The following is a 15008-nucleotide window of genomic DNA, read 5'->3' on the forward strand; positions in this document are numbered from 1 at the left end:
CTACTTAGTGTTGTTATGATTTTGACTCTTTGGAGACCTGGTGTAAGGGGAACCCTACAACATTTGCACTTTTGTGACTGACTTTGCACTCGGCATAATGACCTCTAGGCCGTCTGTGGCAGCAGGTGTCAGAGCGCCCCCTTTCGGAGGCTGAGTAACATCCCGAGGATGTATGGACACATTTGTTGATCCGTCATCCATCAGGGGACATGTGGGTGGTTTCTGCCTCTTGGCCGTTGTGAATAGTAATACAGTAAACATGAGTGTGCAGATGTCTTTTCAAGATCCTCTCTCCACGCTGTCACGTATGTGCCCACGGGGGGTTGCTGGGTTATGTGGTAACTCGGTTTTTCACCTTCTGTGGAGCCTCCGTGCTGTTCCCATAGTGGCTGCGCCCTTTTGCATTCCCACCAGTGCACGGGGCTCCCCTTCCGCAGTTCTCAGCGACACTCGCCTCCTGTGCTTTGAATGGGGGGGCGGAGGCCATCCTGAGGGTGTGAGGTCATATCTCATGTGGTTCCCACTTGCCCTTTCTCTGACGTCGAGTGATGTTGAGCATCTTTTCATGTGCTCATTCGCCATGTTTTGAGCCTTTGACTACATATTGCCAAACCTCCCCCCAGAAATGTTGGGTCAGTTGAAACTCCCACCAGGAATGTTGAGGGCACGTCTCCTTGCTCCAGCATTGTACGCCTGTCGAGTTTTAGACTTTCCTCCAAATAATGCAGATGAAATACTCAACAAGCTGTTTCTGTTCGCCTGGAACGGTGGCAGCTCTGTGCCGTCGGACAATAGCACTTCCTTGAACTGGGCAGGGAACTGAGCTGCCTGCCTTTCTCCTCCCAACAGCTCTGGGGTCCCAGTCTTTGCTCCGTAGGGTGTTAAGAACCCTGCCCGTTCTCCACAGCGGCGTGGCTCCGGACTTTCATCATTGAGACTTAAGTGCCATTGGACTTGGAGGGTTGGGAGCATTCACATCAGAAGCTGCTCCAGAAACAAGCCCCGGGTTTGAATGACAGCCTTCCGAGAGCCCTGCCTGTTCCCTTGGCCCTCCGCCCCAGGCCATTGTCTCCCGCGTTGCTGCCAGCCCTCCCATAGCGCAGCCAAAGTCTAAGCCCCAGTAGCAGGAGGTTATTTGCAAGTGGTTTTTTTAAAAATAGAGCGGTTCCTTGTTAATACATGAAATTTATTGCAAACCCTTGTGAGAACCCTCGGGGATAGGCAGCGGCTGGACAGTCTGTCCTCAGCCACCAGTGGTGACAAGAAGAAAGCCAGAGACGGGCTCCCCATCGGCTTCTCCGTCCCTCCCCGAACCCTCTTTTAAAATGTGGGGTTTGCACTTTTCCCCGGTGTCCCTCCATGTGAACGTGTGGTGTGGCGCTCCTCGCCGTCTTTTCTCCGAGCGGCCCATGTTCAATCTCTCGCGCCCCGGGACGCAGCTGCCTCCCGACACGGCCAAGGCCCAGCTCTCCCTGCGCACAGCCCAGGATGGCGGGTGGAGGGCGCCCGGCCTCCAAGGGCTCTTCAAGTCATTCAGGGACTCGGTGACGGGCAAGGGCCCGAAGGAAGAGCCACCCAACAAGAGCCAAGCTTCATGTCAGCAAACCTATTGTGTGTGTATTTATTCCGGTCCCAGCCCATCACGGGAAAGCATGGAGCCACCGTATGGAAATTTAGGCAAAGTATAAACTTCGTACGTGGAGACTGGGTCTCAGTCAGGTCCCAATGGAAGACAGAGTGCATTCCAAGGAGGGTCCGCTGAGGAGGGTTTACTTAGAAAAATGGGAGCACGGGAACCCCAGGGGTAGTGTGGACCCTGGACTGACCGGCAGCAGGAAGGACAGAAGTTACTAGAACCCAGGAAGAGACGTCTGGCATGTCTGAAGGAAGCCTGAGTGCGGGTGGCACTGATGTGCGCTCCCACACGGACAAACCTTGAAAACGTTGTACCGAGTGAAAGGAGCCGGACAAAGGCCACCTGCTGTGGAGTCCGTTCCTCGGAAACGTCCAGGACAGGCAAATCCATAGCCTTGGGGGGCAGGGCAGTGACTGCTGATGGGGTCCAGGTCTCTTTTTGGGGTGACTAAAAACGTTCTAGAATTAGTGTTGATCGCTGTACAGCTCTAATTCATATAGTCGATACTATAAACTACGGGAATGGTGTACTGAGAATGGTGACATTTATAGTATGTGAATTATATTCTAATAGATTTATAAAGGGGCGCGGGAGGATGGCCTTTGGTGGAAAGGCAGAGTCAGCCCAAGGCACCACGTGATGGTGGGAGGGAGTGGAGGAAGGAGGGGGAGGTGGGGAAGCCAGGGGCAGGTACCCTGACCTCGTCCTCACCTCCCTCCCTGTAGTTGACTATGGCTCCCCATTGACCAAACCCACTGGAAGCGAACAGGCAGTGAACGTTGGTGCAGTCTCTGCGGGTCCGCCTCCCAGAGCGGGTGGGAAGGATGCGGAGGGGTCCGGAGCGTGAGGAAGACACCTGAACACCGAATGAACGGGAAACGAGCGTGTGTATGCAGGATGACCCCGGGAGCAGAGTTCATCAAATACGTCCTGTGAGCAACTCTAGTTGCTAGAGTTCGTTCAGAGTTGGGTGTGAGCTTCCCAGACACTAGCACAGAGAGGAAACTCGACCAGAAAGATGTGTGGTTTCCACGGGGTAAAAACAAGCTCAAGAGGAAGACGGTCCAGCAAAGGATGGACAGTGGGATGCTGTTTGCTATGTTGCCTTTACAGCTGGGAAGGATGCAAAAAAAGAAGTGGGCAAAGAATTTCCTGCTTTTCTCTGCCAGCTCAAGAGACTCACAAAGACTTCCCTCCCTGCCCTCACCTGGTGGCTGCTGCTGCCTCCAGAAGTCCTCCCAACACCGCCAAACCGCAGATCGCCATGTGGCCAGGAATGCGTCTGACACAGTGGTCCAGGGCTCCATCCTGGGCTCAGACCGCTCGCATTCAAACCCCTATGGAATGGACTTAGTCACTCTGTGCCTCAGTTTCTTAGTCTGTAGAATGGGAACAATTAAAATCCACACCTCATCGGGTGGTTGTGAAGATGAGATGAAATGATGCCCGGCCAGGCTCCATGCTGCTCCTGCGCATGAGAAAGGCTTTGTCAATGTCTAGGTGACCACGATGATGAGACAGGAGTTGACAAGCCCTGCGCGATCTGCTCAGTTTTACGGGGCAGCGGGAAGAGGCCCAGGGAAGGGTGGGATTTCTCCAAAACCATGTGGTCGGAAGAGAGAACCCACCTCCAGTCCAACGTGTCACGTGATGCTCTGTGGTGTCTCCTGGTGGCCCATGTGCAGGGTGGACAATGAGACAGCGAGGCCTCATGCAGACCTGGTGTGTGCTGTGCCTGTAGTAGGCACTCAGTGAGCTCCTGGCGTGAACTCGCGGATTTTTGTTACCACGGAGGGAGCCCCAGGAGCTTTTTGAGGACAGGGTCTGTGCCCAATTCTTCTTTGTTGAGTGGCTGGCACAGGAGCCTGGCATAAATTAAGTGCTTAATAAATATTTCATGTGCATTAATTATTAACATCTGAGGCTGTGTGTAAACAAGGACGTGGGAAAAGCCCAGTTGGGACTAGGACCTGGATCAGAAGTTCAAGTCTCGGCCCACTTACCAAAGGGCCGCGTGAAAACGTGGCTGCAGTCCACCGAGGAGTCTGGCTCCCCTGTAATGACAAAGACGTGAAAATGCCACGTAAGGTGACACATGAACCGATCCAGAGGTACCAAGTGTCCTTCAGCCCGAGCTTGCTGCTTCTGCCAGTTTATCCAAGGAAATTCAAGCCCTGAGCCCAATGGTTATGCGTGTATTTTGAATAAATTTCAATTTCTGTGTCTGCAGTGGGTAGAATTGTGTCCCCTCCCACCAACACCTCAGTGGTATGTCAAGGCTCAACTCCTGGCACCTATGAACGCGACTTATTTGAAAACAGGGTCTTTGCGGATGTCATCAAGATGAGGTCATACTAGATTGGGTGGCCCTGACCCAATGGCTGGGCGCTTAGGAGAACGAAAAACAGAGACCCAGTCACAGACACACAGGGAGACGAGGCAGAGATTGGAAAGATGCGCCTGCGAGCCAGGTGTTGCTAAGGATGGCCGATGCCACCAGGAGCTGGGAGAGGCAAGGAAGGACCCTCCCCTGGGGCCTTCAGAGGGAGCTGGCCCTGCCAGACCTTGCTTTCAGATTTCTGGCCTCCGGGCCTGTGAGAGAATCAATCCCTGTTGTTGTAAAGAATTAAGAAGGGACATAGTCCATCCCTGCCACACATCTCCTGCTGCTCCTGTCCATTTCTGCCCAAGGGGCATGTCTGGAGAGGTGAGACAGCCACTGCTCAGCGAGCTCCCCCTGGGGGCCAGGCTCTGACCAGGTGCTTGGGTACTTTCTCTCAGTGACTCCTGTCACTCATCCTTGCAGCTCAGAGCTCACCTAGTCATTCAGTGCATTTGCGGAGCACCCACCACTGAGACTGTCTTAGCTCAGCTGCCCCATGAGGCAGACCTCAAACGAGGTCTTGGGTGCAGAGGGTTTATGTGGGAGGTGACCCCGGGAAGCAGAGGTGAGGGTGTAGGGAGGGGGAGGAGTGTACAGACACATTTCAGAACTGCGTGTCCAAGGGCCAGAGCCTAGACATTCCCCCAGCACCCCTGTCCCCCTGAGGACCATGGCTATGGGAATGCCCCCCCTCCCCGCCCAATGCTGCGCTGCACCTGAGTGCAGGTGAGTGGGATGCCGTGGTGGTGGGGAAGCTGGGGACGAGTGCAGGAAGTCGTGCGTCAGTGCGTGAGGTGTGCTGCGCCCCATCATCCACCTCCTCTGCTGCTGAAGAGGGGGGCCAAGTAGATTTGGGAGATGGGACCAGCTACATAATGTTCAGGGCCCAGTGCAAAATGAAAATGGAGGCGCCTGATCTAAAAATTACTAGGAAATTCAAGATGATGACCATAGAGCATTAAAAAAAAAAGTTTTACTATTGATTTTAGAGAGAAAGGAAGAGTGAGAGGGGTGGGGGGAGAGAGAGAGAGAGAGAGAGCGAGGCAGATTTGTTGTTCTGCTTATTTATGCATTCATTGGTTGATTTTTGTATGTGCCCTGACCAAAGATCGAACCCACAACCTTGGTGTGTGGGAATAATGCTCTAACCAGCCAGCCACCGGCCAGGGCCCAGAGAGCCCTTCTGAGCACAGGCCTGTGCAGTGCTCAGACTGCAGCCTGGAGCCAGCGTGGTAGGGGGCCCAGGGGCATCTGCTCAAAGGCTGCTGTGTGCCAGGTGCTGTGTTGAATGCTTTCCTCACACACTGGTGGGTAGTTGTTTGTGCCCTGCCTTACATCAGCGCGGTAACTCCTGCTCTTCCGTGGGAAGGAGTTTAGACAGATGCACATGACTTCCTAGCCCAGGAGTCCCTAAATCCACACCTGGTCTGTCACCTGCAAGCTAAGGACCATCTTGGGTGCAAACCTTACAACCTGCAGTTCCTGTGCAGAGGCCACTAGCCCACCCCGAGCGCAGCAGAAACTGGGCGTCGTGGCTTTTCTGACGACCCTCGGCAGCATCAGAGCGGCACGCACCTCCCATTTGGCCGAGACTGAACAGAGCCAACACGGGTTTCTCCGCCTTTGCCGATCTAACTGCCACAATGCCGCCGGGCTGTTACCATCTTCTCCTGTCATGAAGAAACCGTTCATATGAAAGCAAATGGTTTCTATAGGCCCCAGAGAGCCACAGGCCCTGGTCCAGGCCTCCAAATACGCAAGTTCCTGGCTCTCAGCCGGATACACCCTCGAGTTCAAAGGGAAGCAGGAAGATGGCCCAGTGCCAACTCGGAAAGGCCAGCAGACCTCGTGACACCCGAGTGGAGTGTGTGAACCCCAACTGGGTCCTGGATCAAAGACAATCTACAAAAGATGTCTTAAGACAATTGGGAAAATGGGAAAATGGTCTGGGAATCGGACCGCGCTTCTTGAACCATCTGTGGTGAGGGACCAGTGTTTGCTTTTGTTTTTCAGGGTTCCTCCGACTGAGGCTTGTGTAAATATAGTAACATTGAATTGCTTGCAAAGTATATAAAATGCAAGACAGAATCTTTATTGTTTTTAATTTATCTTTATTGTTGAAAGTATTACAGATGTCCCGTTTACCCCATTAACCTCCTCTACCACGTTCCTGTCCCCCTTCCCCCCACGCAGACCTTCACCACACTATTGTCTGAGTCCATGGGTTATGCATATATGCATATAAGTTCTCTGCCGCCCCCCACCCCCACCCCCGAAATACACCAGTGTTGCATGCTTCAGTGTCTCTGGTTCTCTTTTGTTCATCAGTTTATTTTGTTCATTAGATTCCATATATGAGTGAGATCATGTGATACTTTTCTTTCTCTGACTGGCTTATTTTGCTTAGCACAATACTCTCCCGGTCCCTCCATGTGGTCTCAAAGGGTAAGAGATCCTTCTTTTTTACTGCTGCATAGTATTCCATGATGTAAATGTACCAGTTTGTTTGTTTTAATCCACTCATCTATTGCTGGGCACTTGGGCTGTTTCCAGATGTTAGCTATTGTAAATAATGCTGCTACGAACATTGGGCTGCATACATTCTGATTGGTGTTTCAGGCTTCTTACAATGTATTCCTAGAAGTGGGATCGCTCGGTCAAATGGCAGTTCCATTTTTAATTTTTTGAGGAAATTCCACACTCTTTTCCATAATGGCTGTCCCAGTCTGCATTCCCACCAGCAGTGTATAGGGTTCCCTTTTTGCCACATTCTCGCCAGCACTTGTTCAGAATCCTTATTGTTCAACCTCAGGGTCTGAAATGAGTCTGCCGATCGCTGTGGAGGTATCTAAGAGCTGGCTCCCGGGTTCAGTGCCAGCTGGTTCGGGCCACTGGCTGCAGGTCGCCTAGAACCTTGACCTCGCGTGGAACAGCACTGAGCTGGCGGCCCTTGCCTGGCGAGGGCCTGTTGATTTTCATAGTGTGACGAGCTATTAGGTTTTTGTGGTGGGAGATCTTTCTTCCAAGTGCATGCTTAAGTATTTTAGGGTCAGACATCAGGATGTCTGCAACCTGCTCTTAAATGGTTCAAAAAAAAAGTGTTTGTGAACAGAAAGAAAAAAAGAGCTAAAGCAAATGTGATAAAGTGTGAATAAAGGGTCACAGTAGGGGGCAGGCCTATGAGTGTTCATTCTACTATTAAATCAACTTCGCTACAGATTTGAGCCATCTTGAAATGAAACGCTGGAGCAGGGAAGAAAACTAGCAGGCCGCAACTTCACTTCTCCCCACACAAATGAAATGTGAGGGCATGTCTCCGAGAGGCAGGGGCCGGGCCAGGCGCACTCACCTGCCCACATCCCAGCGAGCAGGCCGGAGGCAGAGCCAGGGAGGGCCCAGCAGGCCCTGTACCTCGTGTCCACCTGGGCTGCGTGGCTTCCCTGCCCGCAGGCCTTGGCAGGTGACCCAGCCTCGCAGCCTCAGCCTCGTCATGGGAATAGCGAGGGCCATCCTCGTGAAATGGTGATGCTCTCCTGAGACTGAAGTGCATCATGAGTGGTGGGGGAGGCAGGCATGGGCTCCCTGGCCAGCTGCCCTGATGAACACGGGCCTATTTGTGCATTTTCGGGGAAAAGATGGGTGAGATTGTTTTTAAGTACAGAGTCCCCTGAGGGGCCAGGCTGACTGCAGTCAGCTGTGTGCAGGTGACGGAACTGCCGGCTGCGTCAGGAGCTTCCGACCTGAAGCCGGTTCTAGTTGGAGCTGAGTAACTTCCTGTGATGGTGGAACTCTGTCCAGTGCGCAGCGGTCCCGGTGTCCAGTCCGTTTCCAGCCGGTGTCTTGTGGCCATCCCCACCGTGGCCCCACCAGGGCCCTGCCATGGCCGGCCTGGGCTGAGTCACTTCAGGGCCCCCCATGACTCCGGTGTTAGTCACAGTTGCTCACATGTCTGAAGGTCTGGTGTCACAGGCCTGCCCGGCTATAGGAAAAGGAACGTTCCGAGGGGCAGGCCCAGGGCTGGGCCTGTGAGGAGGTGGCCTCCCAGGAGGCCAGGGGACATTTCAGATTCATGTTGGCTCCGGACTGACCCGATGAGCCACTCCTGCAGAACTCTCGGCTTTCCCTTCTGTGTGCTGTGCGCAGATCGAGCATGTTTTATCTAGTATTTAAGTTTGTTTCCCAAGGCGTGAAGTACCGTGAACTGGGAGGTTTGAAGAGCCATCCTGCACACGAGGCCTGCCCCTTGCTGGCTGAGGCGCCTTAGGCAGGAGATGTGATCAGGACTCTCTGCCTCATTGTGGGTCAGTGCAAGATGGATATGCAAGGCCCTGCTCAGAACTACCAGGGTTTCAAGACAACGGAGCATAAACCCCGCGTAGGGCCTTCTGAGAGCAGGTCTTGGTGGCTGCGCGGCGTAGCTTGTGGCTCTGGCCCTGCCCCTAACCTTCAGAGCGTCCCCTCTCACACACCAGGCCCTCCCCCTGGCATGGTGGTGAGGGCGGAGTGAGGTCCTCTGCTCTTGGAGGCAGAAAGCAGCGGCGGTCCTTGTCTGTCCCAGGTCCCGCCTGGCCGGGCGCGGAGCAGGCCTCCCTCAGTGCTGGTGGAAGATTGTGGATCAACATGTTTGTTTATTCCCCCATATGTTACGCTGCAGACCAGCATGCTTGTTTTGGTTTTCTTAGGACTCGAGTCACTGTTTTCCAAAGGATTTAGGCAGAGTGTGAGTGTGTGAGGGTGTGGAGTGTGTGTGTTTAAAAACTAAAACGGATGGGCTTAAGCCCAATGCCAATTAAATTCCGAGGCAGCATCAACCACTCAGATCTGCACCCCTCACGGCTCGGCGTGACACAGGGGTTTTAGCGCAGAGTTGGAAAGGGCCACAGCCTCTGTAAAGGCAACATGTAGCCACTGGTGGAATTAATTATGAATCACGTTGGGATTACATTATGGCCACCGCGAGCTCCGCTGTTCCACAAGACGCGAGGCAGAATCCCCACCTCCGCCCACAGCAGCGCCTCGGGTCGTAGTGGTTCTGAGTGAGCTGAGCTGAATGACAGAGAAAGGTGAGCGACAAGGCAGTCAAGTCCCACTCCCGCAACCTTCGTGGCAAAGACCCTTAAACCCTCAAGTGCACACAGCTAGTCCACTTTACTGCACGGCACACGCTCCACTATTACCCAGGGCCACTATCATTTTTTGACAGCCTTTGGTTCCTGGAAAGGAAACAGGAGAGATAGGGAACAGAGAACCAGGGCCCTCAGTTAGAGGCCTGATTACGGCCCGGGAGGCTAGCTGCGATGGGTCCCACGGGTGGTCCACAGCCCCAGGTCCGGTTCTGCGAGGCACAGAGTGGGAGAGAATCATGCCCTCCTGCTAAACAGGAGCAACGAAGGGCCTTTCACACTCAACACTTCACACTGGGGGTATGGCTGTTTTTAAAACGACGTTTGTTTTTAAATAATTTTTAACTTTATAGCTAAGTTGTTAGAACTCCCATGTAGCCATCTCCCCAGTTCACCAGTTTTTAATGTTCTGCCACATTTGCTTTCTATACATGTTATTTTTTTCTGAACTCTTAGTTGCATACATCATTTCCCTGTGCCCCTTTACTTTTATAAATTATACAAATAATAGAACAAAGTATAGGTTAAAAAAATCCTTTAAAGATAACCCCAAATCCTACCTCCCTAATACTAATATGTTCAACTAAAATTACATTACTCTTTGTAAACAGTTTGCATATATAGCTTTTATGCAGCTTGACTCTCTCGAAATACAGTAACTGAGTGATCCATCCATCCTCCCATCCACCCATGCATCCAAGAAATACTTAATCAAGCACCTCCTACTATCCAAGGTCCTACAAAACAGATCAAACTGTCACACATTTTCATGGTTACAACTGGCCATCAAGGGCAACTCTTGTCCCCTAAAAAAGTCCCTTGCCCTAAGTCAGAGGTGTTGATATGACTGGGATTTTATATATTTATTAATAATTTTTCACTCCCCCAAATATTTTAGGTGGTCATAGTAAAAACATATATACAAGCCTACAGTTGACCAAAAAAGTCAAAATGGGAACCAGACACGCCTCCCAGTGGTTTCTCAGGCCAGTTTCCTCAAGTCCAGGAAGTGACCTTATGTCACCTGCGTATCCTCACCAAACCAGAAGAGTTCACGGAGCTTATTTTCAGTAATTTGTATTATCAGGACAATTGGTATTTTGTTTTCCAGGTATAAAACTACATGAAAATATTTAATATGCCTTTTCCAACAACACAAACCACTCCTCTCCCGCAGTCCCTTTGCATGGAGGAAGCACATGTTGCTTCCTGGACTGTGACCATAGGCTGTCTGCATACATGTGACTTGAGCTTCCTAGCAGCCACGGCAACAAGGAATCATGGCTTACCCAGTTCTAATGATCTGTTCAAAGCACACCATTAGTCCTTCAAGAGATGCACCTTATTGTCTTCTGAAGGAGTGTAGAGCAGGGGGCTGAGGGAGCATCTAGACCAACTCTTGTGCCCACTGTGTGTGTGTGTGTGTTTGTGTGTGTGTGTGTGTGTGTGTGTGTGTGTTGGGAGGTGGGCTGGCCGAGAGAAGTGACTGGACCGATGGCCTGTGGTAAGAGTGCTCCCCTATGTTGTGCCCTGGATGGAACCCATGGCTTCTTGGGGGACGTAGACAGCACCTGAAAGGAGAAGTACTGTGCATCCATAAGGGAGGTGGCCCTGGAGGAGGGATTAGTGGGGGAGGCGGGGGGCTTTGCAGGATACGGCAGTGTCTTAGAGGGGCAGCTGTGCCAGGTCAGCAGAGAAATGGCTGGGCCCCCAGGAACGAGCCCTTGTCCTCTCTGTGCTGAGTATTACACCTGTGCCAGTTACCCTGCCCCTACACTGCAGTACCGGGCTCCCTGGGCCAGACCCCACAACTGGAACGCTAGGACCCCACCCCCAGAGCCTTGGGGTAGGAAAGCACCCCCTATCTGAATCCCAAATTCTAGAACCCAGAAAGGAGACAGAGTCCTTGAAAAGGGGAAGCAATCACTTTGATAAGGAGTTTGAACTTGATGTGCCAACAGACCCATGAGCAGAGGCTGGTGAAGCCAGAAGAAACAGCCCGACCAGAAGACAGGCAGTCTTCATGGGCAGCGTCGGGTGGAAATGGAGACTCCTGGGCAGATGAGCTGAGCTCCCAGAATAAAGGGGAGACCATTGTCCCAGTGCGGCCCTTCCAGACTCCCCCACTGAGGACGCTTGGCTCACCAGCGGACCCAACAGATGGAGAATGCGGTGGCCAGCTTTTCTGTGTAACTCAGACCATCAGAAGAAAGAGATGGGCATCTTTTACAGGAACTCAGGTGCAGCCTTTTTGAACTCTGAATTATTTCTTCTTCCTCAATATGAAAGTAACATGCAGAAGGATGATACTTCTCAGTAACCAGTCATTTATGTTCTGCTTTCTCATTATCACAGCTTTTTGTTGGGGTTCTGAAATCCACCCTCAGGAGCCTTAAAATCCACATGTCGTACCTATCTGTGTCTTTAAAAATCTGTTTAATGTTTAATTCTTGGGTTTTCTTTCTTTTTCTCTCCTTTAAAGATTAGATTGAAAGCTTGTTATTAAAGAACAAACTTTCAATAAGAAGATGCTAAAAATGTATTCCAGAAGTAACTAACTTGACCTTTTCTGAACTAATAATGAAGATATGTAAATGCAAACAGAAACCCTTCTTGAAATGGGGGGGGGGCATGTCGGAATCAGACAGGAAGGAGTCCAACCCCATCTCCTCACTGGCCAGCAGGGTGACCCTGGGGAAGTCCCATTAAGTTGCCTCAAGTTCCCTCATCTGTAAAATGGGGATAAAGCCAGCATCTCTCTTCAGGGACTGCTGGGAGGATAAAGATGTGTGTCAGGGGCTTAGCCCAGCACCAGGACCTCTGAGTTGGGGACAGTTATTGGTTGCTACTGTTACTTTTATGGCTCTTTTTTTGTGTGTCTGTCACAGTTGGAACACCAGAAACCGAACCTGACCAACTAAACAGGACCAGATGGAAGAAGATCATGGAGAAAACTGAAAAATGGGCATTTCAGCACAGAGGTAAAAATCAGTAAAAGGCATTTATTCTGTAAACTAACTGATATGTATTTTAAAACAAAGTATGTTGTCTTTATCTTAATTTTCCTCATTACAAATTCCCTTTATTAATGTTTATTTTGTTATCTACTACTGGTATTTTTAAAAATATATTTTTGTTGATTTCAGAGAGGGAGGGGGAGAGAGAGAGAAAAACATCAATGATGAGAATCATTGACTGGCTGCCTCCTGCACGCCCCACACTGGAGATGGAGCCCGCAACCCAGGCATATGCCCTGACCGGGAATCGAACCCTGACCTCCTGGTTCTTAGGTCGATGCTCAACCACTGAGCCATGCCAGCCGGGCCAGATTACCTTTATATATAGTAATAAATATGAACTAAAAAGTTTGTAAGACAAAAACGACTTTGCAGCATCGTTAGTGCTGCGGTCACACATACACAGCACTGACCATTCATTCAATGTTAAGCGTGCAGTCCTGTGGCATTGAGCACATCCACAGCAGGTGCGGCCTTCACCGCGGCCGTTTCCAGAGCTGCTTCAGCACCCGACGGAGTCTCTCTGTGCCCATGACACGGCCACCTCCCGCTCTCCCCGCCCCACAGCGCTCGGTCATCTCTATTCCACTTTGCCTGTCTGGATGAACTCGCCTAGTCTACGTGTCCTGTTTGTCCGTCTGTGTCTGGTTTATTTCACTGAGTGCAGTGTCCTCAAGGCCCATCCACGTTATCACAGGTGCCAGCATTCCCTTCCTTTTCAAGGCTGAATAGCATTCCGTTGTGTCCACACCACATGTGTTTCGCGCCTCTTGGCTACTGTGAACAAAGCTGTGAACATCGTATATAGGCACACATATTTGAGAGCCTGGTTTCCATTCTTTTACGTATATACCTAGAGTTGGAATTCCTGGGTTACTTTTTGAGGAACCTCCATACTGCTTTCCACAGCAGCTGCACCAATTTACATTCTCACCAGCAAGCCACAAGTTTTCTGATTTCTCCACATCCCTACCAACGCTTGTTATTTTGTTTTTTTCTTGATCTTTTAAAATTTTATAACAGCCATCCCAATGGACATGAAGTAGTATCTACTGTGGTTTTGATTTGCATTTCCCTAAGGATTGGTGATGCTGATTGTTGGTCATTTTTGTGTATCTTTCTTTGAGAAATGTCTATTCAAGTCTTTGCCCACTTTTGAATTGGGCTGCTTTTTTGCTGTTGTTTGGAGCGTCTTTTTTAAAACACACAATTGTAGTTTAAAGTAATTCACCTATTAGGGCCAAGTGGGCTTACTATTTTAAAATCCAGGGTGTTGACCTGGCTGCGTGACTCAGTTGGTTAGAGGGTCGCCCAGTCCACCAGAAGGTTTTGGGTCCCATTCCTGGTCAGGGCACATGCCTAGGTTTCAGGTTCTATCCCGTCGGGCATGTATGGGAAGCAACCAATGGATGTTTCTCTCTCACATTAATGTTTCTCTCTCTCTCTAAAAATCTATAAAAACATACCCTCAGGTGAGGATTAAAAAAAATACAGGGTGTTAAGTTGAAGTAAATAATTTTTGGCTCTGAGGACGCTTCCTTTTTAACATTCTCAACACAAAGAACATAGTATTTTCTAAGTTAGGTCAAGTTCATAGTAGACATTCAAGTTGAATAAGTTATAGAAGAAAATCAGCTGACTTTTTGTGGTTTCTGGGTGAGAATAAAGGGCCACTCAGAACCAAAGGTCATCTGTGAAATAAGGAAGCAGAAAAATCTTTATTTATAGTTATTATGGTTATAGTTTATGCCAAGATCTATCTTAGGCGCCATGACCTTGCGACAGAACTGCTGGAGATGATGTTGTGGGGATACAGGTCACCAGAAGATGTGGGAAACAGGCACGTAGCTGGCCTGGCGGGGGCCTGTTAGGGCCACGCAGAAAACGTGCTTGTCAACATCTTAGTCGCTTCATTCCGGGAGCTAGGGGGTGTGAATCCAGCACTGACATCACATCTGGGAGGTCTTCAGTAGTTTTAAGACTTTATTGTTTTATGATGAAACAACCATCAGGAGTCACAGCCCCGCAAGGCCGGTGGCCACTTCCGAGTGCACTGTAGCCAACGGGCAGGGAGCACCTACTCCCTGCTCAGGCCAGATCACGAGTTCTTAAACCTTAAAATGTTAATAGACTGAGGCCTGGCGCAGCGCTCCGGGATGCAGGAGTGGGTCCAGCGGCGAGGTGGCCCTTGCTCTGGCCCCAGGGTGTGGTGCACTCCCGAGCCACCAGGCTCCGGGCATTGCTGCGGGCCTGCGAGGCCGGACCTCACACCCTCCCCACGCCTTTCCTGCGGAACGTCTCAGTCCAGTTCCCAGCGTCTCACTATGATTTTCACATAGTTCGAGACTAAAGTCTCATTTCAGCCCAGACAGGGGCGCATGGAGGACGCGTGGCCAACCTCAGGGAAGTGAGATGAGTTTGGGGGCTCCGGGCGCACACAGAAAAGCCCCTCCGACCCCGCAGCCGCCGACTCCCTTCCGCAAACGCAGGCATGGAATCCAGTCCAGGTGCGGCCGGCTCTCGGCCTGCTCCCCAGGTTTGGTGTCCAGGCTCGAACCTCGAGGCGCGCGGAGGCACGGGCTCCCGGCGCGGAAGGGCACCGCGCGAGCCTAGGACCCCGACTCTCGGCCCCCCAGGCCTCAGCGCGCCTCTCCCGAGAGGCCCGAGCTCTCCCCCAAGAAATCCAAATAGCCCGGCGAAATCCAAGCAGCAGGAAGGAACGTGGTTTTTAATGTGTAAGAAATGTTTTGCTTCTCGTAGGGAACACAACCGCTTCGAGTTCCAGCACATAGGGCCCCCTCCCGAGCACCCACAGCCACGGCCGCCTCTCGGGCCAGGCGCGGGCCCCT

This window comes from Myotis brandtii, unplaced genomic scaffold (genome assembly GCF_000412655.1).
Source record: "Myotis brandtii unplaced genomic scaffold, ASM41265v1 scaffold656, whole genome shotgun sequence".
NCBI classification, from domain to species: Eukaryota; Metazoa; Chordata; class Mammalia; order Chiroptera; family Vespertilionidae; genus Myotis; species Myotis brandtii.